Source organism: Pelophylax lessonae (assembly GCF_965119305.1).
Source record: "Pelophylax lessonae genome assembly, chromosome: 12".
Classification (NCBI taxonomy): domain Eukaryota; kingdom Metazoa; phylum Chordata; class Amphibia; order Anura; family Ranidae; genus Pelophylax; species Pelophylax lessonae.
This window is the reverse complement of record NC_138779.1, coordinates 71,119,540-71,144,787: the sequence shown is the minus strand read 5'-3', so window position 1 is coordinate 71,144,787 and position 25,248 is coordinate 71,119,540.

Here is a 25,248-nt window from a genome sequence, read left to right as displayed (position 1 = left end):
AAGGATGGTGTGAAGAAATATAGTATTGTACTCTTTCCATACAGCAGTCTAAAACATAGGGAACCTTGTAACAAATGGTAGCCTTTTAAGGATCCATAAGCACCGCCTACAGTAGATGATAGGTCCTGGATGCAGCAGCTGGTGCGGTTTATCCTTGACGTATTGTAGCAGGTGATGTTGCAGGAAGAAATGCGATTTCTATCAGTGATGCCCCTAAGCATATGACTACGACATTGGCCTTGGCCTTTCTAGCTCTCCCCTTGACTATTGCAATTCCCTTCTCCTAGGCCTATTGTACCTCTCCATAAGCTATCCCCGCTTCAGTTTATCATAAATGCTGCTGCCAGACCCATCTACTTTACCAACTGCTCAGTGACTGCCACCTCTCTCTGTCAATCCCTCCACTGGCTTCTAAATGTCCAGCAAATTAAATTCAAAATTAAATTCAAAATATTAACAACAACATACAAAGCCATCAACAACTCTGCCCTGTGCTACATTAAAAATCCTGTCTCCAAATATCACCCAAACTGTCCTCTTGTCGCCTCCTTTTAAGCTTGTCTCTAAGACTTCTCCAGAGCCTCTCCCATCTTCTGGAACCCCCTACATCACTCTCTCCAGCTAACTCCTACTCTGGCATGTCTATCATGTCTCTAGCTAACAACTAAACTTTTAACTCTTTTATCAGATCATCCTCCACAGTTATTACCTTTTGGACCATTTGCCCCACCCTATTAGATTGTAAGCTTATATGAGCAGGGCCCTCTGAACCCTCTTGTATTTTATTGTATTGTAACTGTAACCATCTCCCTTTAGATTGTAATGCACTAAGCAAATTGTTGGCGCTATATAAATGCGGTATAATAACAATAATAAGAGAGTACAGTAAAACGCACAGATTCAGAGGCCCTAGCAGTTTTAGATTAAATTCTATTCATTATACTTTTATCACTAGTTCACCTTTTCATGGCTGCCAGATGTTGAGCTATAGGTTCCTATGCACTTGTACAGTATGTGAACAGCCACCTTTTAATTACATAGGATTTTGTTTGTAGAGAGTTTTGGAGCTTGGAGGTGTGAAAAGGACCTTGAAGTAACTTGATTGTTTCTACAAAAGAATGCTATAGTTAGCTCTTAGTTAATAAATATATTTTACAGAGATACGTTTGTCTTCTTAATTGTCTTTAAAAGGGGGCAGACTCAGAGCCAGAGACTGGAGCAAGTGGATGCGGAGTGACTAGTGAGTGAGCTCTGTGACAACAGGAGGCATAGCAGCTGACCACAGCAGCAGTGAATAGGCACAGAGGTGACCCGAAGCAAGGAGAGATCACGGGAGAGTGCTGACTGAGATGGGGAAGAGGAAAGACTGTGGTGGTCCGAGGAAGCTCACGGACTTCTTCATCCAGGCATCGGGGAAGAACAGCCAGGATAGTGCCAGCCTGCGGGAACAGCAAGGATGAGCAGAGAGCTCGCTAAAGACCTCATGAACAAAGGTAATGGGGACTTTTCTTCTGCTTCTAATAGCCGTATGGAGCAGAAGTGAAAGATAGCAACAGAGGGAGATTGGTAACAGAGGGCTGCCAGTTAACTGGGGACATGAGGATGATCAGAGTGAAGAGCATTTAAATGCATTCCCCACAACAGGCCAGCCTGTACTAGACACCACATTAAAGGACATGCTACTGTCCCTTAGAAGAGCATTGCAGCAAGACATGGCTAATTGCATGTGTTCTACCCACAAGGAATTGGAAACCCTTGGGGACAGAATCATTTACAAGGAAAACAAAATGAGGGATTTTACCCAAGCGCACTGGTAGATGCACACTTTGAAGTTGAAGATGAGCTCACAGGAACAATATAAAATTCCGTGGCATTACGGAAAGTGTCAAAGCATCTGACCTCCGACCTTTCCCACAAAAATTGATGAAGGATGTTCTTCCCTCGCTATCCCCCAAAGATGTCATAATAGACAGGGCACACAGGCTTTCCAAGCCAGCCCACCAGCCCAAAAGAATCTCCAAAGATGTGATTGCGAGGATCCACTTTTACCATGTAAAAGACCAGCTGATGCGAAAATCAAGGCAGCAACCCTCCCTACCTGATCCTTACAGTGGCATTTTACTATACTCAGATCTATCACAGGCTGCTATGATGGCTAGGAGCAATTTGGTGCCTATTACTAAAGTTCTGCACAATCACAAGCTTCCCTACAAATGGGGTTTCCCAGTTAAGCTACTAATAGGTAGGAATGGCAAATCCTTCACTGTTACCTGCTTGGAGAAAGGCTTGGAGCTACTATGTTCCTGTGTCATACAACCAGGGAATGTTGATGGTAACCCACTGCCCCTCATCCAAACAGACATTCTAATCAAAAGAATACTACCTTAATAGGCTGCGTATGTTAAAAAAGATAAACAACGCTAGCCTTTGCCATCTCTACAAATCATAGGGAATCTCCTATATTAGGTGCCTGTGGCTGTTTGATCTTTATTATCTTCAGAGTTTATGCCTCCTAAGGTATGGCTGTTACAATAATAATTAACCTTCTCAATGATTTACGGGGATTTCCTGTATCCAGTTTAATTGTGGCAACCTTTCCACAAATTGGTACCGTTATCCTTTTTTTTTGATTTACGCGCTGTTCTGACAAAGATGCACCATCTGCCCCAAACATACCGCATCTTGCTTTTTAGCAACCCACAAGTCCCAGAAGTTTGTGTTTACTACAGTGGATGGCTGCACAGCACACTCTACCATTTCTATGTCTCTTAAAATATTATCTTTTAATGTCAGAGGACAGAATGGCCCCTTTAAGCGCAGAGCTGTATGGAAAGAACCCATAGCCCACAACTGTGACATTATCTGTGTCCAAGAGACTCATTTTGGCCCCCCGATCAAAATTCCCCAAATTGGGAATTTTGATCGGGGGGCTCTTTCACTGTCACCTGTGAAGTTATTACCTATTTATACTTTAATCTAGTTTATAACCATCTAACTTCCCTTTTGAAGCCCGTACATATATATCATTTCAGGTCTATCTATATAGACCCAGCCAATTTGGCACATATTACTTGCGGTCAAAGATACCTGAAGGTTTTTTCTTAACCCGTTAAGATCCATCCACTTGGTCTTCCGTCCTGGAATCTACAGAGGTCCTGCATATCTGGTATGTAGCTATAGAGGTACCTTTGCTCCTCTCTACATCTAAATACAACAAACACTGTGTAAAATCTGTTATTGCATGTACTAATTATTTTATTGTTAAACATATTGAAATTCAACTTCATGTTTACTATGTTTATCATACTGATTGTTACCTTTCATGCTTCCAGTCTGAGCTCTGGTGTTTCCTGGACTATCGAGAAAGGCAATTTGACCGAAACGCGTCTAGTCCGGTCCAGACATCTCAGACTCTCTCGGTTCCAAGACGTATTTATGACCATGTTTTTATGATACATGTTATTTTTGTCTTTGTCAATTCATTTTTTGTAATATTTGTAATAAAACTTATTTACTTTCATACTCAAGTCCTGGTTCTTGCCGTTTAAAGTCCCACTCCTCAGGGGTTTTTTACTGTTCAAAACGCAGTATTATGGTGTAACAACACCTATTTGCTGTCTAACCCCATCCATAGATCGACTCTAGAAAGTACACTCAAGGAGTACTTCAACCTTAACAAGGTTGGGAATAGCTCATCTGCCTTAGTTTGGTGCGCCCATATGGCCTTTATGAGGGGTATGCTTATCCTGCTAGCCTCTAAAGAAAAAAAAATGTCAACTATTAAAAACCAAGCAGCTTCTTGAGGAAATAGGAACCTTAGAGGCACAACATAAAGCAGCTGGCTCTTCTTCAACAAATTTATTAAAAAAGCTCACAGCCTGCAGAGAGGAGCTAAGGCTAACCTTAGTTTTAGACTACGACAAATTTTTAAAACACAAAGTTATCATACTACTGTCAGGGCAACAGAGCAGGCAAGTTGTAAGTGGCAAAATTAAGACAACGACAGGCTAAAACCAAGCTAGCCTCCCTTAAACACTATAAAAAGGATTCTCTTTTTCATAATCCCCAAGAAATTGCCAATGCTTTGGGGAATACTATGAATCTCTCTATATTTTAAATAAAGATAGAGATACTTACCAACCACCAGACATTTCTAAGCTCTCTGAACCTACCTACAGTAGACAAAGAGGTCCTACAAAAACTTAACAAACCAATTACTACATAAAAAGTTCTGGAGGTAATTAAATCACTGCCCATGCACAAGTCCCCAAGAACAGACAGGTCTTCCGTAGAATAATATAAAACATTTGCTGAGACCCTTGCTCTGCACTTGACAGAACTCTTCAATGAAGCGGTAACAAAAGGATCTTTTCCTGATGAAATGCTTTATGCTATAATTGTGACCCTTCCAAAATCAGGGAAAGATCCTTCCGCTCCGCAAAATTTTAGGCTGATCTCTCTATTGCACTCGGACCTACAGCTTTTTGCTAAAATACTTGCAGATACATTGATGGAGGTCACGCCTATGTTACTGGGATTGGATCAGGTTGGGTTCGTAAAGGGTAGGCAGGGACCAGATGGGACCAGAACAACGATCAACCTAATCAGATTTGCAGAAGCCTCTGGTAAACCTAATGTATTCCTAGCCCTTGATGCCGAAAAGGCATTTGACAGGGTGCACTGGAGATACCATAAAAAAACCTTGTTGAATTTTGGTCTGACAGGATTCATAAATTCTGCAATATTGTCCTTGTATACTCATCCCAGAGCCCAAGTCTTTAACTCAGGATTATTATAAGGAAGATTATAAATGGAAAAAGACAAGGTTACCCCCTTTCTCTCATACATTTTTCTCTATCCATTGAGCCATTAGCAGAGTACATTAGATCCCATACTAACATATCAGGCCTATGTATTGGTAAGAGAGAACACAAATTGCCCCAACTAAGCACAATACACTAAAAACTATTTTCCCTTGTAACTGGGACGCGCCTTCCATCACATATCTTGGCATACAATTAACATCTCCAACCACAAATATGTGCTTTGTCAATTTCCTGAAAATTGTAGATCAAATATCTCTTGAAACAAACCAAATAGGTAAACAAATCCAACTCTCCTGGATCGGGCGAGTAGCAGCCTATAAAATGCAAATTTTACCTAAATTATTATACCACTTCAGATCACTTCCTATTCCTATCACTCAACATATTTTCTCCCTTTTAGCCACAATAGTAAGGAAATTCATAAGGCGGGGGGGACCTAGAGAAAAAATGTGGATCCAATATACGCGTAAACATCTGGGACTTCGCTTCTGGCTCTTTTGTCAAGAAAACAAATTGGGGGCAGAAGTAGAAAGGGAAGACACCCCTTGACATGGCCTATTCACTCTACTAATGGCAGCAAAGATACACCACCCCCTCCGCCCAATTCCCGGACTACTAAACAATCAAAAACTCTCTGCTAGCCTGGTCTAAAAAATCTAAACTAGGGGGCATTCCCGATTACCCAAAAAGAATAAATACACAACTAAGGGCGTTCGAATATTTGATACCACACTTCTCAGCTAAAAAATGGGCAGTAAGAGGAATGAACTTTAATCAAGGATAGGTAAAAGAGACTGACACAATTGACAGATTCAGAATCAACCAAATTAAACATTTGATAGCCTCTAATCCCATGCAATGTATCATAGTATCCCAAAGAGTATGGGATTTCCTCACTAACAGGCTGACTAAAATGCCCAAGGGCATCTCCTTTTTCTACAACTACTACAACCTGAGCACATTGGGTAGAAAATCCAACTCTATGGTGCTATGGGAAAAATATCTCCAACTAACATTCCCTATACCTCAATAGCTAGGGGCAATAAAAGCGAATACTAAATCATCGGCATGCATAGACCATTGGGACAGGTGGTACATGACCCCAATGAGACTCCATAAATTTGACCCTGAAGTCTCCCCCCTATGTTGGAGGAACTGCAAACAAGAAGGTAAATTTACTCCAGAGCCTATGGGGATGCAAAAATATCCAGGTATTCTGGAAATAAATCTCTCTACTAATCTCTAAAGCTGGATACACACTATACAACTTTTGTTGTTAGATTTCCTTTAGATTTACCTTCATCCATGTAGTGCAAGGGCCTGCCTGATTGCATACAAATTGAAAGTGTTTAGATTTGACCTCATATAATATGGTTTTGGTAAATCTAAAGGAAAAAAATCTAAAGACAATTGTATAGCCCATTAGTTTACAGACATACCTAATCCTGTCACACCTGCCTGGCTCTTCTGAGTATAGGGCTGGAAACGTTCCCTTTTAGGGTTAGAACAGTAATTATGCATATTTTATTCACTGCCCGTGTCACCAAAGCAAGGGACTGGCAATCGCAAGACAAACCAAGCAAAGAAGCTGTGCTGAATAGAATCAATTCACAATTCTACGAGGAGGTGAGCTGTGAGCTAGATAGGGGCAGACCAGTGGATGTGGTGTACCTGGATTTCGCTAAGGTGTTTGTCATAGTCCCCACAAGCGCTTAATTCATAAAATAAGGTTTGCAGGTATCGACAGCAGGGTTTTTCTCTTGGATACGGAACTGGCTAAAAGGGCATGTCCAAAGGGTGGTAATAAACAGCGCATTCTCAGACTGGTCTGAGGTAGTAAGCGGGGTCCCCCAGGGCTCTGTCCTGGGACCAACCTTATTCAATTTATTCATAAACAGCATTGAGGATGGGATCAGTAGTTCAATATCAGTTTTTGCAGATGACACAAAATTGGCCAGAGCAATAACTGCACAACATGAAGCAGATATCCTACAGAATGACCTGGACAAAATATCAGAGTGGGCAACGACATGGCAAATGAGGTTTAACGTGGAGAAGTGTAAGGTTTTGCACTTGGGGACTAAAAACATAAAAGCACAATACACGTTAGGAGGGGAACCCTTGGGGGAATAAAAAATGGAGAAGGATCTGGGAGTCTTGGTTGATGATAGATTAGGCAACAGCATGCAATGTCAAGCGGCAGCTGCCAAAGCCAGCAGAATATTAGCATGCATAAAGAAAGGGATGTATTCCAGAGATAAGACTATAATCCTTCCACTTTATAAAACTCTGGTCCGACCGCATCTGGAGTATTCTGTCCAGTTCTGGTCGCCAGTCCTCAGGAGGGATGTGTTGGAGCTGGAGAGAGTCCAGAGAAGGGCAACTAAACTGATCAGGGGATTGGAGGACCTTAACTATGAAGAGCGTCTGCAATCGCTCGATTTATTCTCCCTGGAGAAGAGACGCCTGAGGGGGGACATGATAGCAATTTATAAATATCTCAATGGAGATCTCAGCTTAGAAAAAAAGCTATTCAGTCGAAGGAATTGCATGAGGACAAGAGGGCATACAATGCGATTAGAGGAGAAGCGTTTTAACCTCAGGCAACATGGGGGGTTCTTTACGGTTAGGTCTACAAGATTGTGGAATTCTCTACCACAAGAGGTGGTTTTTGCGGGAAGTATGGTGGCTTTCAAAAGACTCTTAGACATACATCTCAAGGATCAGGAAATTAAGGGCTATGTGAGATGATTACAGCCACACACACCTACACAGGTTGAACTGGATGGACTATTGTCTTTATTCAACCTCACCTACTATGTAACTATGTAACTATGTAACTATGTAACAATGTATGTTTGAAAACCTACTAGCTTATAAAGACCATATGTTTGATATTTACCACAAAAATGGGACATATGTAGGGATTATTCTAAGGCTCCTTTCACATGGTCCGCCTCCGTCGGCGGACTCCGTGCTGCTCAGCGGGGGATTGATACACTGATCCCCGCTGAGCAGACAGGTGACAGCTCCCTCTCTGCTCTGTGTGCGGAGAGGGAGGTGACAGAGCCCCGCTGTTCTCTATGGGGAAATCGGATGAGAGCGGACCGCCTATCCACTCTCATCCGATCCGATCCCCTGGACGGAAGAAAAATAGGGTTTCGATCGGATGCGGATGGCAGTGGTGTCAGCGGACATGTCTCCACTGACATCCGCTGCTCCATAGGGATGCATGGAGGATCACATCCGCCTAAAAAACTGACAGGCGGATCTGATTGGATCGTTCATGTGAAAGGACCCTAAGTCCTTGTTATAAACTTGAAACATAGTACCTTTGGGACTAGAGAGATGCATTTCGTCTTTATTGTAACCTTTATATGGAATTTGCTCTTGTGGGATGTTACTCAATGTCTTGACTAATATGCATTAATTTAGGATAATACCAGATAGTATATAAGGAAGCGAAGAGTTGGAGTCCAGTCACAGTGTATTCCCACATGGGTAACGGACTCCACTTAAGCCTAACCGAAGAACCAGCTCCTATACACACCCACTCCATTCAATAAAAGGTATCTTGGCTAGGGTTGAGCGAACACCTAGATGTCCGTGTTCGACGGGTTCGGCCGAACTTTAAAAAAAAGTCCGGGTCCGTGTCCCGGACTTTTACCGAACTTTTCCCGGACACCGAACCCCATTGAAGTCAATGGGGACCCGAACTTTAAGGCACTAAAATGGCTCTAAAACACCAAAGGAAAGGGCTAGAGTGCTGCAAATGGCAGCAAAACGTAATTAAGAGCATGGCAAGTGCTCTGCAAACAAATGTGGATAGGGAAATAACTTAAAACAACAAAAAAAAAACAGAAAAATAAAACAATGTTCTTCTTCATCTCTGAAGGACGAGGCCCATATGGAGTAGGAGGGAGGTTGAGGTGGTGGTGGATGTGGCGGTGACATAGGCGTGCGCACAGGGTGTGCTGGGTGTGCCTGGGCACACCCTAATCACCTAGGGCACATAGCATTGCCAGTGAGGAGATGGGAAAGATCTCCCTGGGACCTGCTCTGCTCTATTTCTCCTTGCCTACAGGTACATGGCCCCGATACATTACTCTCCCTGCTGGCAAACACATGCATGTGTATTTCAACTTTGGGGTGCACACCTTAATGCAATAGGCTGCGCACACCTATGGGCGGTGTAGGTGGAAGCGGCGGTGGAGGAGGACCAGGGCCGGATTAACAGCATCATGGGCTTGGTGCTGAGGATTTTGAAGGGCCTTAAGGGCCGTGCCTTGCCATGCACCCAGAGGAGGAAGGGTGCAGCCATGCATGCCTAATTCAACATGGGATGCTGTCTCTGAAGCCCATAAACACATCCATGCATCGCCAACTGTCCCTCCTTGTCCGGCCTTCACGCTGTGTGGGGAGGTTCTGAGGGTGCTGCCTGGGGAAGCGAGCATAGAAGCCAGACTTCTGTGTTTACAAGTGACAGAAGAGCGGTAACAGTGAATATGGCCAACCCGGGGCCTATATAAAAGGTAGGGGCCTGGAGCTGCAGCTCCAATAGCCCCTACATTAATCTGGCCCTGAGGAGGAGGACGAGGTAGCCAACACTGCTTCTTTTCAAAAATTTTAAATGAGGGTACACCCCAAAAGAGTGAGAAAGAGCAAAAATGGAACAATGGGTGGGTAAGGTCGGTATCCATTGCTATTCTGCATAAGGTACGGAAAAGTCCCGTGGGATCCATGCCTGGTTCATTTTAATGAACGTGAGCTTGTCCACATTGTCTCTGGACAGGCGGCTGCGCTTGTCTGTTATAACGCCCCCAGCCGTGCTAAATACCCGTTCAGATAATACACTGGCTGCAGGGCACGCCAGCACCTCCAAGGCGTAAAGGGCAAGCTCAAGCCATGTGCCCAATTTGGAGACCCAGAAGTTGAAGGGGGCAGACCCGTCATTCACTACATGTAGGCGTGTGCACACATACTGCTCCACCATGTTGGTAAAATGCTGCCTCCTGCTAAGACGTTCCATCTGAGCTGCTGGTGCTGCTGTTTGTTGTGGCGTGCTGACAAAGCTTTTCCACATTTCGGCCATGCTAACCCTGCCTTCTGAGGTGCTGGCGGTGCCCTGGTTGCGTTGGCGACCTCCTCCTCCTCCTCCTCTGCCTTGTGCTTCCACTGTGGCCCCGCTGTCAGATGGGAATGCCAGCAGCATGGCGTCTACCAGCGTGCGCTTGTACTCGCGCATCTTGCGATCGCGCTCCAGTGAGTGAATTAAGGACGGTACGTTGTCCTTGTAACGGGGATCCAGCAGCGTGGCCACCCAGTAATCAGCACAAGTTAGAATGTGGGCAACTCGGCGGTCGTTGTGGAGACACTGCAGCATGTAATCGCTCATGTGTGCCAGGCTGCCCAGAGGCAACGAAAGGCTGTCCTCTGTGGGAGGTGTATCGTCCGTGTCCTCTGTATCCCCCCAGCCACGCACCAGTGATGGCCATGAGCTGGCCTGGGTGCCACCCTGCTGTGAACATGGTTCCATCTCCTCCTCCAGCTCCTCCTCCTCCTCATCCTCCTCATCCTCCAGAACTGTGCCCCTGCTGGACAATTGCGTCCCTGGCGTTTGCGTGTGCAGGAACCCACCCTCGGAGCCCCTTGCGAATGACTGCCCTGAAAGCCTTGGAAATGTTACCTCTTCATCCTCCTCCTCATCCTGTGCCACATCCTCTTCCATCATCGCCCGAATTGTTTTTTCAAGGAGGCATAGAAGTGGGATAGTTAAGCTGAGAACGGCGTCATTGCCACTGGCCATGTTGGTGGAGTACTCAAAACAGCGCAACAAGGCACACAGGTCTCGCATGGAGGCCCAGTTAAATTAAATAGCGGAATAGAAAATATGATCCAAAAAAAGTGTATGTATATCACACGTACACAACCACACTGGGCCCCAATTACTATTGTTTGTACCCCTAAAAGGCTAGATGAGGAGTAGGGGGAGTATGGAACAGGCAGCACCCTCAAACCTTCAGAAGTATGAGATGAACCCCAACAACTTGGAAAGGTGGATCTCTCTCACACGTACCGACACAGACTATCCCGCAATTCAATTGATCCTCAAAGGTTTTTATTGAATAGCGGAATAGGAAATATGATCAAAAAAAGTGTATGTATCTCGCACGTACACAACCACACTAGGCCCCAATTACTATTGTTTGTACCCCTAAAAGGCTAGATGAGGAGTAGGGGGGGTATGGAACAGGCAGCACCCTCAAACCTTCAGAAGTATGAGATGAACCCCAACAACTTGGAAAGGTGGATCTCTCTCACACGTACCGACACAGACTATCCCCCAATTTAACTGATCCCCAAAGGTTTTTGATTAAATAGCGGAATAGAAAATATGATCCCAAAAAAGTGTATGTATATCACACGTACACAACCACACTAGGCCCCAATTACTATTGTTTGTACCCCTAAAAGGCTAGATGAGGAGTAGGGGGGGTATGGAACAGGCAGCACCCTCAAACCTTCAGAAGTATGAGATGAACCCCAACAACTTGGAAAGGTGGATCTCTCTCACACGTACCGACACAGACTATCCCCCAATTTAACTGATCCCCAAAGGTTTTTGATTAAATAGCGGAATAGAAAATATGATCCCAAAAAAGTGTATGTATATCACACGTACACAACCACACTGGGCCCCAATTACTATTGTTTGTACCCCTAAAAGGCTAGATGAGGAGTAGGGGGAGTATGGAACAGGCAGCACCCTCAAACCTTCAGAAGTATGAGATGAACCCCAACAACTTGGAAAGGTGGATCTCTCTCACACGTACCAACACAGACTATCCCCCAATTTAACTGATCCCCAAAGGTTTTTGATTAAATAGCGGAATAGAAAATATGATCCCAAAAAAGTGTATGTATATCACACGTACACAACCACACTAGGCCCCAATTACTATTGTTTGTACCCCTAAAAGGCTAGGAGTAGGGGGAGTATGGAACAGGCAGCACCCTCAAACCTTCAGAAGTATGAGATGAACCCCAACAACTTGGAAAGGTGGATCTCTCTCACACGTACCGACACAGACTATCCCGCAATTCAATTGATCCTCAAAGGTTTTTATTGAATAGCGGAATAGGAAATATGATCAAAAAAAGTGTATGTATCTCGCACGTACACAACCACACTAGGCCCCAATTACTATTGTTTGTACCCCTAAAAGGCTAGATGAGGAGTAGGGGGGGTATGGAACAGGCAGCACCCTCAAACCTTCAGAAGTATGAGATGAACCCCAACAACTTGGAAAGGTGGATCTCTCTCACACGTACCGACACAGACTATCCCCCAATTTAACTGATCCCCAAAGGTTTTTGATTAAATAGCGGAATAGAAAATATGATCCCAAAAAAGTGTATGTATATCACACGTACACAACCACACTAGGCCCCAATTACTATTGTTTGTACCCCTAAAAGGCTAGGAGTAGGGGGAGTATGGAACAGGCAGCACCCTCAAACCTTCAGAAGTATGAGATGAACCCCAACAACTTGGAAAGGTGGATCTCTCTCACACGTACCGACACAGACTATCCCGCAATTCAATTGATCCTCAAAGGTTTTTATTGAATAGCGGAATAGGAAATATGATCAAAAAAAGTGTATGTATCTCGCACGTACACAACCACACTAGGCCCCAATTACTATTGTTTGTACCCCTAAAAGGCTAGATGAGGAGTAGGGGGGGTATGGAACAGGCAGCACCCTCAAACCTTCAGAAGTATGAGATGAACCCCAACAACTTGGAAAGGTGGATCTCTCTCACACGTACCGACACAGACTATCCCCCAATTTAACTGATCCCCAAAGGTTTTTGATTAAATAGCGGAATAGAAAATATGATCCAAAAAAAGTGTATGTATATCACACGTACACAACCACACTAGGCCCCAATTACTATTGTTTGTACCCCTAAAAGGCTAGATGAGGAGTAGGGGGGGTATGGAACAGGCAGCACCCTCAAACCTTCAGAAGTATGAGATGAACCCCAACAACTTGGAAAGGTGGATCTCTCTCACACGTACCAACACAGACTATCCCCCAATTTAACTGATCCCCAAAGGTTTTTGATTAAATAGCGGAATAGAAAATATGATCCAAAAAAAGTGTATGTATATCACACGTACACAACCACACTAGGCCCCAATTACTATTGTTTGTACCCCTAAAAGGCTAGATGAGGAGTAGGGGGGGTATGGAACAGGCAGCACCCTCAAACCTTCAGAAGTATGAGATGAACCCCAACAACTTGGAAAGGTGGATCTCTCTCACACGTACCAACACAGACTATCCCCCAATTTAACTGATCCCCAAAGGTTTTTGATTAAATAGCGGAATAGAAAATATGATCCCAAAAAAGTGTATGTATATCACACGTACACAACCACACTAGGCCCCAATTACTATTGTTTGTACCCCTAAAAGGCTAGGAGTAGGGGGAGTATGGAACAGGCAGCACCCTCAAACCTTCAGAAGTATGAGATGAACCCCAACAACTTGGAAAGGTGGATCTCTCTCACACGTACCAACACAGACTATCCCCCAATTTAACTGATCCCCAAAGGTTTTTGATTAAATAGCGGAATAGAAAATATGATCCCAAAAAAGTGTATGTATATCACACGTACACAACCACACTAGGCCCCAATTACTATTGTTTGTACCCCTAAAAGGCTAGGAGTAGGGGGAGTATGGAACAGGCAGCACCCTCAAACCTTCAGAAGTATGAGATGAACCCCAACAACTTGGAAAGGTGGATCTCTCTCACACGTACCAACACAGACTATCCCCCAATTTAACTGATCCCCAAAGGTTTTTGATTAAATAGCGGAATAGAAAATATGATCCCAAAAAAGTGTATGTATATCACACGTACACAACCACACTAGGCCCCAATTACTATTGTTTGTACCCCTAAAAGGCTAGGAGTAGGGGGAGTATGGAACAGGCAGCACCCTCAAACCTTCAGAAGTATGAGATGAACCCCAACAACTTGGAAAGGTGGATCTCTCTCACACGTACCAACACAGACTATCCCCCAATTTAACTGATCCCCAAAGGTTTTTGATTAAATAGCGGAATAGAAAATATGATCCCAAAAAAGTGTATGTATATCACACGTACACAACCACACTAGGCCCCAATTACTATTGTTTGTACCCCTAAAAGGCTAGGAGTAGGGGGAGTATGGAACAGGCAGCACCCTCAAACCTTCAGAAGTATGAGATGAACCCCAACAACTTGGAAAGGTGGATCTCTCTCACACGTACCAACACAGACTATCCCCCAATTTAACTGATCCCCAAAGGTTTTTGATTAAATAGCGGAATAGAAAATATGATCCCAAAAAAGTGTATGTATATCACACGTACACAACCACACTAGGCCCCAATTACTATTGTTTGTACCCCTAAAAGGCTAGGAGTAGGGGGAGTATGAAACAGGCAGCACCCTCAAACCTTCAGAAGTATGAGATGAACCCCAACAACTTGGAAAGGTGGATCTCTCTCACACGTACCAACACAGACTATCCCCCAATTTAACTGATCCCCAAAGGTTTTTGATTAAATAGCGGAATAGAAAATATGATCCCAAAAAAGTGTATGTATATCACACGTACACAACCACACTAGGCCCCAATTACTATTGTTTGTACCCCTAAAAGGCTAGGAGTAGGGGGAGTATGGAACAGGCAGCACCCTCAAACCTTCAGAAGTATGAGATGAACCCCAACAACTTGGAAAGGTGGATCTCTCTCACACGTACCAACACAGACTATCCCCCAATTTAACTGATCCCCAAAGGTTTTTGATTAAATAGCGGAATAGAAAATATGATCCCAAAAAAGTGTATGTATATCACACGTACACAACCACACTAGGCCCCAATTACTATTGTTTGTACCCCTAAAAGGCTAGATGAGGAGTAGGGGGAGTATGGAACAGGCAGCACCCTCAAACCTTCAGAAGTATGAGATTGTGTTCACTGTACCCCACAAAGATTGAGTTCACTGCACCCCACAATGATTGTGTTCACTGCACCCCACAATGATTGTGTTCACTGCACCCCACAAAGATTGTGTTCACTGCACCTCACAAAGATTGTGTTCACTGTACCCCCCAAAGATTGTGTTCACTGCACCCCACAAAGATTCTGTTCACTGTACCCCACAAAGATTGTGTTCACTGCACCCCAAAAAGATTGTGTTCACTGCACCCCAAAAAGGATGTTGTTCACTGCACCCCAAAAAGGATGTTGTTCACTCCACCCCAAAAAGATTGTGTTCACTGCACCCCACAAAGATTGTGTTCACTGCACCCCAAAAATGATTTTGTTCACTGCACCCCAAAAATGATTTTGTTCACTGCACCCCAAAAAGGATTTTGTTCACTGCACCCCAAAAAGGATGTTGTTCACTCCACCCCAAAAAGATTGTGTTCACTGCACCCCAAAAAGATTGTGTTCACTGCACCCCACAAAGGATTTTGTTCACTGCACCCCAAAAAGATTGTGTTCACTGCACCCCAAAAAGGATGTTGTTCACTGCACCCCAAAAAGGATTTTGTTCACTGCACCCCAAAAAGATTGTGTTCACTGCACCCCACAAAGGATTTTGTTCACTGCACCCCACAAAGATTGTGTTCACTGCACACCAAAAAGGATTGTGTTCACTGCACCCCAAAAAGATTTTGTTCACTGCACCCCAAAAAGATTGTGTTCACTGCAGCCCAAAAAGATTGTGTTCACTGCAGCCCAAAAAGATTGTGTTCACTGCAGCCCAAAAAGATTGTGTTCACTGCAGCTCACACACAGAAAAATGGATGTGGATCACTGACACCTGCCTATCTCCAATCCCACACCACACAGCAATATCGATTGTAGTTTGTAGAACACAGTTTCCCTAAAATTCAGCAGACTCTGTCCCTAACAGGATTGAGAAGAGATCGTAGATCAGGATTGAGTGCAGACCCCACCCCCCACACAGCAATATCGATTGTAGTTTGTAGAAGACACTGACCCTATAATTCAGCAGACTCTATCCCTAAAATGCCTACAACTCGCCCTGCCTAAACACTCCGACCTGTCCCTCAATTCTATCCGGACACAAATGGTTTTTTCCTGCCTATCTTTCCCTAATCAGCAGCCAGCACGTTGATGTGTGCTCTGTCCCTGAATCTAAGCAGCATAATGACGCCGCTGCGGCTGCCTCGAACTTATAAAGACTTGGTCACATGCTTCAGACGGCCAATCACAGCTACTGAGACATTTGCAGGCATGGCTGGGATGGCTTAAGGCACACCAGTTAAACGATTGTTGATTGGCTGTTGAAAGCCCGCCATGAAAAGAGCGCCAAAGCATGCAAAACCCGGAAATAAAACGACCGAACACGGATTTTTACCCGAACATACAGTAAAGTGTCCGTGTCCGTGTTCGGGTACAAAAAATCCAATTATTCGGTACGAACACGAATAATACAGTCCGTGTTCGCTCAACACTAATCTTGGCCAGCTATTAATGTCTTGAGATGTATGTTTAGGTAAAGGATAGATGCTAAAGTGTATTTACACGGACAACGATTGTTGAATATTTTCTTTGTATATTTCTCAAATATGTTCAATAAAAATATAAAGTTAAAATAATTGTCTTTAAAATATGCAAAATATCTTGTTCATTGCTCATGCATGCAATAAAGCAATGAAAAAGATAACACAGCTGCAAAAAAAAAAAAATAGCTCTAAAGAAACAATATTCAACAGCAGTTTTTAAGGTTCACCAACTAAGAGCTTTCATTCATTTACCTGTATTACTTTGTCACAGTTGCCAAATCATTCCTGTAATGACTGATATATTTCTGGTGTGTTGTAACCAATTCATTTTATCTTGTGAATGATTACATGGTCAATGCTTCACCTTTTTATTAGCCACAGGACCTCTGCAATCAATAGTTGCCAGTCATTAAAGAAAATGTAAAACCTAAACTGTTGAAGCCCTGTGTATCATAAAACAATTGCCTTCTGTTAAACATAATTTACTTTCTCTTTTTTCATCCTGTGTTGCAGCATTTTATCTGATGTCCACTTACCCGTAATCTACACCAGTCATGACACCCATCTCAGCCCTTAAGCCTCGTACACACGCACCGATTGTTGGCTGACCGATCGGCCGACTTTTGTCCAGTGTTGTTGTGTTGGTTGAAATGTGCTCTAGACAGCACACAAATTTTTTCGGCCAACAACAACCAACTGCAGAAGTGATGTCACGTGATGGTTTACTTTCCGTGTGTTTTTTCTTCTCTGAGCATGCCCAGTCTTGCTCATCTGATTTTTGTCGGCCGAAATCTGTACTGACTGACGAACAATTGGCCGTTCTGTCGACGGCCAACAAAAATTTGATAGCATGCACACCAGATTTTGTTCGGCCGAAAAGTCGCAGTCGGTTGTCGGAAGCATCATACTAACAAGCCGACAATCGGCCGATCGGACGTTGGCCGAAAATTTACGGCCAACAATCAGTGCGTGTGTACGAGGCTTTCGTGCACTTTTAGGCCTGGTTCACACCTATATGTTTTTTAGTGCATTTTCAGTTTTGCAAAAACACTATAGTCCATTTAACATGGTTTCTATGGGTCACGTTTGCATCTGTGCATTTTATGGAAAGGGCCAGGGACCAGCAGGTTGTGCTTTTGGTTCCATAGTCTTCAATGGATCAAAAATGTGTATTGAAAAACACAAAATACACCTGGAATATGCAGCAACTGCAACCTGCATTGGTGTGAACCAGGCCTTACACTTGCAGTGTCATTTGATAGGCATTTAGGAAGCATTATGTTCCCTCCTCACCAACTGTTTTAACCCCTAAAACCCACATCATCAGTTGAATGGGTTACATTTGGTGGGCAGTACTGTGCGACAATGGGGGTAAATGTTGCTGAACTGTAGTGCAAAGCATCTCACTTGTGGCACATGTACATCCTATCCGCTTTTCAGGTTAAGGGGGAGCTGTTGGGGTGGAAGTAAAAACACCGCTTAGCAGTAGTGTAAATGAGGACTACAGTATAGATATGAAGAAGCACATAATGTTGTTAAATTAATAATTGCATGCCAATTCCAGTTCTAGATTGCAGACTTTTGTGTAACCAGTAATTGAAGAATCTTACAGCCTGATGCACACTGGGTGTATAGCCCTGGTGCATGAGGCTCCAGCATTTAGCTTCTGGCAGGCCTTACAGCCCACCTACTGGCAGCCTAGTAAACTCATTAGGGGTCTGGCAGCTGCTGGGGCTGGACGGTGCACTTGGCAGTATGCGCCCAGGAACGAATACGGGGAACTCAATTAGACCACATAATGCATCAAAAAGATGTACTGCTGAGTGCACTGCCCAGCCCTGTCCAGCAGCAGCAGTTGTCAGACTCTCATAAATTTTGACGGGCTGCTGGCAGAGGGGTCTCCAGCCACAGATAAACACCGCAGTCCCATGTATCGGGGCCAAATGCTCAGCGTGCTTGAAGCCTACAGAGTAGTGGCTAAGCTGCAGCTGCAAACTGGACAATTCTTGTTCTTACATTGAAAAGGTAATACATGCTTTATAATAAAATAAAATAAAAATGTGCTTTTTTTTTGGGGGGGGGGGGGGGTTATTACGATAGAAATAACAAATTAATTAATGTTGTATTTTTATTTTTTTTTTATTTATATGGACTTTTACATTAGTTGTAGTTGGATACGTTTAGGGCCCCTTACACACAAGGCGGGCTCCGCTAGAGCCCGTCTGCTCAGTGGGGAATCTGTCCGCTGATCCCCAATGAGCAGGTGAATGGCTGCTCCGTTTATGAAGAGTGGATGCAGACACAGCCCGCTCTCCTCTATGGGTGGTCGGATGTAAACTGACACCTGACTGCCATCCAATCCGATCTACCAGATAGATGGGGAATGATTTTAGCGAAGAGCATCGGATGTTGGCAGGTGTCAATGGAAACATGTCTGTTGTCACCCGTTGCTCCATAGAGGAGGCTGGAGGGTCCGATCGGGTCCACCTGAAAAACTGACAGAGAACCTACACAAAACATAAACTTTATGACATTTTGTTTATCTGTCTTCTAACTTACTGGAACTAGTTGCAGAAGAACAAGCTCGGAAAAAGTAAGAAGAAAAAGAAAAGGGTCAAAAACAGAGAATACAAGACTGTAAGAGTGTATTTAAACCTTAGAAGAAAAAATGTATTGCAGTTTTTCATGTGTATCGAGGAAGACTTTGATGTATTGGTCCCCTGACTCCAGATGTCAACGACCTTCTCGGTAATGCCACACCCTCTGACATGCCAAGGCTGGCGGAAAGATATTGCTTTGTGTGACACATAGTAAATCAATAACCAAAAGATGAAAAGCAGTAATGAGCACAAATACACGGAAACAGTTAAAAAATAATGCGTGACTTGGTAAATAGCAAGCAGACCAATGACTTTATCCCTAATCCCTATTTTAAGGAGGATCCTGACTAAAGCCTAGTACACACTATCAGGTTTTCCACCCACTGGGTTGAACAAAAAAAACTAACAGCTCAGGTCGGAGTCGCTGTACTAACAATCTCCCCTGCTGTTCTATTGTGTTCTGACAGGGGAATGGCCCCCCTCTAGAACACCCTGGTAATCGGTCTCAGCCATTGGCAGATCGGGAGCCAATCGGCTGCTGGTTTTCCACCATGCTCGTCCGGCAGAAACCAAGCAAATGGCCAGCTTCTGTTGGACTGACTACCAAACACACGGCCTGAATGTGGGCTGTTTATTGAACCGGCCAATATTGCTCGACATTCAGCCTGTGTTTACTAAGCTTTAGGGGCAATGCAAAAATAGTGATCAGACAGTCTCTGGCAAACCATCTGTGCTACACTGAAATCGGCGTTGGCTCTCTCTCTCTCTCTCCTGGATTCACACAGGGTCGCTTCACCCTCTACAAGCCTGCAGCCATCCAAGTGTCCAGCAATCGGACTGCACTCCACCATCTGCCCACAGTATACACTATTGCAGTCACCCGCACTGTCTGATTGCGCCAATCTCTCTCCCCCCTCTGCTTATCTGGCAAACCATCTCCCACTGTCCTGCATGTTAAGGCCCAAATCCTATGTTGCAGGCGCTCATACATAAGTCCCAAAAACCTGGGTGTAAGCGTCTAAACAGTGTCCCAAGTAGCAATACTGTCCCTTTTAAAAGTATGCAGATGGTATGGGTGATGACTTGTCTCCTCCTGCTCTCTGTCCAGGGCTCAGCAATGCCAGCTGAACAGGTTCTGACACCAGACTTGACAGGGGCATTTGCACAGACCTGAAGATGTCAGCAACTCTGCCTCTCTGTATCCCAGACACTACAGCAAATCATCCCTTCAGCAGCCTGCTGCACTGTGTGTCCTCTACAACATCCTCCCAATGATTGCCACAAGCCAAGGAACAGTTCTTTTCTTTCTTCCTTTGTAGAGCTCTGGTAATGCTGGGATCTATAGTTCAAGAACAAAACTGCAGCACAGGCTCAGTCTCTCTGGGAACTACATGTCCCACAAGTCTAGCTCCTCCCAGCAGGTTTTGCCCTTTCTCAGGCTGCACAGCAACAGCATTACTGCTTCCTTTGTTTTCCCATGTGGTGGCTGGCAAGGAGAAGAAGAACAGCTGCAGCAATGACTGTGAGTGGCTGCAGCATATATGGCACTGTCAGGAACATGACAGCCTGAACTGTGTATCTGTAGGGCAGAGTCTGCCTCAACCAGGGCTACGCATGCTTCTTTGTTTTTGTGTTTTTTTTAACCTGATAATGCGGCCATTAACTCACTTGCTGTCCTAGGGTAACAACTGCACTGAGCTGGGTTGCCACCTTAGGACAAGGAGTGTGTCTAAAGAGACAGCAGAGAACAATGCTAACTGATAACAGCCCAGAGACAGAGAGTACAGGAAAGAATCAATAACTTTAAACTGTCCCTCATTTGGAAGGACTGCCCCTCCTTTGGAACCAAACCCCCCGCCCCTCTTTCTTCCTAAATGGTCCTTTTTTTTTTTTTTTTAGTCTGATGTGTAGACCTTTATAGAAAAAAAAAAAGATGCACTACTTAACTACAAAAAGCTGTATACTACACTAAAACCTTTCATTCTACCTCTAAATTATTGCATTTGATATTTTAAGAAGCTAATATAAAGGAAAAGATAGGCCCAAGGCAAAAAAAGGCCACGTCTACCATGACTAGGAGAACAGGGGAATCAAGGAGATATAAGGTTTGACTATAAGGATCAGGAGACATGGGATTACTTAACAAGATTGGCTACAATAAAGGTAGAGGAGGGGCTATGAGGGGTGTCAAGGAGTGATTTGAAAATCTTCAAGCAGTTGGAAAGCAACAGATAAGGACAAAACTCCCCCCCCCCCCCACCCTGCGTTTTGGACTGGTGCTCATGGCCAGGCAGTTGGGATTACATAGTTACATAGTTTGTGAGGTTGAAAAAAGACATCAGTCCATCCAGTTCAACCCATGATGTGTGTGTGTGTGTTAGTACATTGTATACCCCTGTATGTTGTGGTCTTTAACGTTCCCATCTAATAGTTTTTTTAAACTATCGATGTTCCCTGCTGATACTACTGCTTGTGGAAGAGAATTCCACATCCTTACTGCTCTGACAGTAAAGAACCCTTTACGTATTTTAAGGTTAAACCGTTTTTCCTCTAGTTTTAGTGAGTGGCCACGTGTCTTGTTGTATTCCCTTTCTCTGAATAGTTTGTTCCCTATGCTAGGGTCATCTCCAGTACAGTATTTGTACATTGATATCATATCCCCCCTCAATCGTCTCTTCTCCAGAGAGAATAAGTTCAGTGCTTGTAGTCTTTCCTCATAGCCGATGTCCTCCATTCCCCTAATTATTTTTGTTGCCCTTCTCTGGACTCTCTCCAGCTCCAGCACATCCCTTCTGAGGACCGGTGCCCAGAACTGGATGGAATACTCCAGGTGTGGCTGGACCAGAGTCTTGTAGAGGGAGAATAATCTCTTTATTTCTGGAGTGAATCCCCTTTTTTATACATGCCAGTATTTTGTTGGCTTTGGTTGCAGCGGCTTGGCATTGCATGCCACTGCCAAGCTCGTTGTCCACTAGGACCCCCAGGTCCTTTTGCATCTTAGATTCAACCAGAGGTTCCCCCCTAGTGAGTAGCTTGCTTTCATGTTCCTGACGCCCAAGTGCATTACTTTACATTTTTCAACATTAAACCTCATCTGCCATGTAGTTGCCCACCCCATTACTTTGTTCAGGTCCGCTTGTAAGGTTTCCACATCCTACATAGAAGATATTGGCATGCTTAGTTTAATATCATCCGCAAACACCGAAATTGTGCTGGATATCCCCTCCTCTAGGTCGTTTATGAATAAATTAAACAGGATTGGTCCCAGACCTCTGGCCCTATGTCTTGCCTCTTATGCTAGCAGGCATATCAATTTCCTTGTAAGTTTTTGATAAACTGGGAGATCAATTTCTCCCTCCTCCATTTGTTGTCCAGTCTTCATCTATTATTGTAGCTATTGTTGCTTTATATATATTTATACACATACATATTTTTTAGATACAAAACCAACATCTACTCCTGATGAAGTGGCATTATAAGTCCACGAAATGCGTGGAGGATTTTGATGTTTCGATCATACTCTACTAGTTTTACATCGTTGCAACATTGTCTTCATTCATTGTGATTTTATCCAACTACTTTATCATTTCCGTTTTAACATCTGTATATTATTTCAATGAACACTGGATGTGAGCAATTCTATCAGTTCATGTAATACCTATGAGTTTTTTATTTTTATCTATTGTATTTATGATTATGTGTACATCTGCTGACATCAATAAATGTATTTGTTATCCTGACAGATTGCTTATGTCTCTTAGTCCCGACCTCCCTTGTTTATAGGATTGGTCCCAGGACAGAACCTTGGGGGACCCCACTTTCCACACCCGCCCAATCCGAGTACTCCCCATTTATCACCACCCTCTGGACTCTCCCCTGGAGCCAGTTCTCTATCCAGGTACTCACTCTATGGTCCATACCTACCTTCCTTAGTTTGCAAAGGCATTTGACACAGTTCCCCACAAACGCTTACTGTACAAAGTCCGGATACACCACATCCACAGGCTTTCCTTTGTCTGGGGTCTTTGGAGTCATTCAGAATTAACAGTAATATCTCATATTAGGGACCCATCTGTGGTATGGTCTCCTCTGTTGAATCCCAGTTAACAGTGGGTTAACTGGGAATTTGGGACATGGAGGTATCTGTGGAGAGTTAGGATTGTCTCTGAGCTGGTGTGGCTGGGGACCTTTAAGTGGTTATGCAGATACAAACTGGATGTTGGTGATTGTTGTTGCTGGTTGTCATGTGAAAAACAAAGAAAGGTCTTAGGTTGGCCATACATTATACAATACTCTTCTATAGTGTTGAGCGAACACGGACTGTATTATTCGTGTTCGTACTGAATAATTGGATTTTTTGTACCCGAACACGGACACGGACACTTTACTGTATGTTCGGGTAAAAATCCGTGTTCGGTCGTTTTATTTCCGGGTTTTGCATGCTTTGGCGCTCTTTTCATGGTGGGCTTTCAACAGCCAATCAACAATCGTTTAACTGGTGTGCCTTAAGCCATCCCAGCCATGCCTGCAAATGTCTCAGTAGCTGTGATTGGCCGTCTGAAGCATGTGACCAAGTCTTTATAAGTTCCAGGCAGCCGCAGCGTCTTCATTCTGCTGCTTAGATCAGGAACAGAGCACACATCAACGTGCTGGCTGCTGATTAGGGAAAGACAGGCAGGAAAAAACCATTTGTGTCCGGATAGAATTGAGGGACAGGTCGGAGTGTTTAGGCAGGGCGAGTTGTAGGCATTTTAGGGATAGAGTCTGCTGAATTATAGGGTCAGTGTCTTCTACAAATTACAATCGATATTGCTGTGTGGGGGGTGGGGTCTGCACTCAATCCTGATCTACGATCTCTTCTCAATCCTGTTAGGGAGAGGCTGCTGCTGAATTTTAGGGTCAGAGTGTTCTACAAACTACAATCGATATTGCTGTGTGGGGTCTGCACTTAGTCCCGATCTACGATCTCTTCTCAATCCTGTTAGGGAGAGGCTGCTGCTGAATTTTAGGGAAACTGTGTTCTACAAACTACAATCGATATTGCTGTGTGGTGTGGGATAGGAGATAGGCAGGTGTCAGTGATCCACATCCATTTTTCTGTGTGTGAGCTGCAGTGAACACAATCTTTTTGGGCTGCAGTGAACACAATCTTTTTGGGGTGCAGTGAACAACGTCCTTTTTGGGGTGCAGTGAACAAAATCTTTTTGAGGTGCAGTGAACAAAATCCTTTTTGGGGTGCAGTGAACAACATCCTTTTTGGGGTGCAGTGAACACAATCTTTTTGGGGTGCAGTGAACAAAATCCTTTGTGGGGTGCAGTGAACACAATCTTTGTGGGGTGCAGTGAACACAATCTTTTTGGGGTGCAGTGAACAACATCCTTTTTGGGGTGCAGTGAACACAATCTTTGTGGGGTGCAGTGAACACAATCTTTTTGGGGTGCAGTGAACAAAATCCTTTTTGGGGTGCAGTGAACACAATCTTTGTGGGGTGCAGTGAACACAATCTTTTTGGGGTGCAGTGAACAAAATCCTTTTTGTGGTGCAGTGAACAACATCCTTTTTGGGGTGCAGTGAACACAATCCTTTTTGGGGTGCAGTGAACACAATCTTTTTGGGGTGCAGTGAACAAAATCCTTTGTGGGGTGCAGTGAACACAATCTTTGTGGGGTGCAGTGAACACAATCTTTTTGGGGTGCAGTGAACAACATCCTTTTTGGGGTGCAGTGAACAACATCCTTTTTGGGGTGCAGTGAACAAAATCCTTTTTGGGGTGCAGTGAACACAATCTTTTTGGGGTGCAGTGAACAAAATCCTTTGTGGGGTGCAGTGAACACAATCTTTGTGGGGTACAGTGAACAGAATCTTTGTGGGGTGCAGTGAACACAATCTTTGGGGGGTACAGTGAACACAATCTTTTTGGGGTGCAGTGAACAAAATCCTTTTTGGGGTGCAGTGAACACAATCTTTGTGGGGTGCAGTGAACACAATCTTTTTGGGGTGGAGTGAACAAAATCCTTTTTGGGGTGCAGTGAACATCCTTTTTGGGGTGCAGTGAACAAAATCCTTTTTGGGGTGCAGTGAACACAATCTTTTTGGGGTGCAGTGAACAAAATCCTTTGTGGGGTGCAGTGAACACAATGTTTGTGGGGTGCAGTGAACACAATCTTTTTGGGGTGCAGTGAACAACATCCTTTTTGGGATGCAGTGAACAAAAT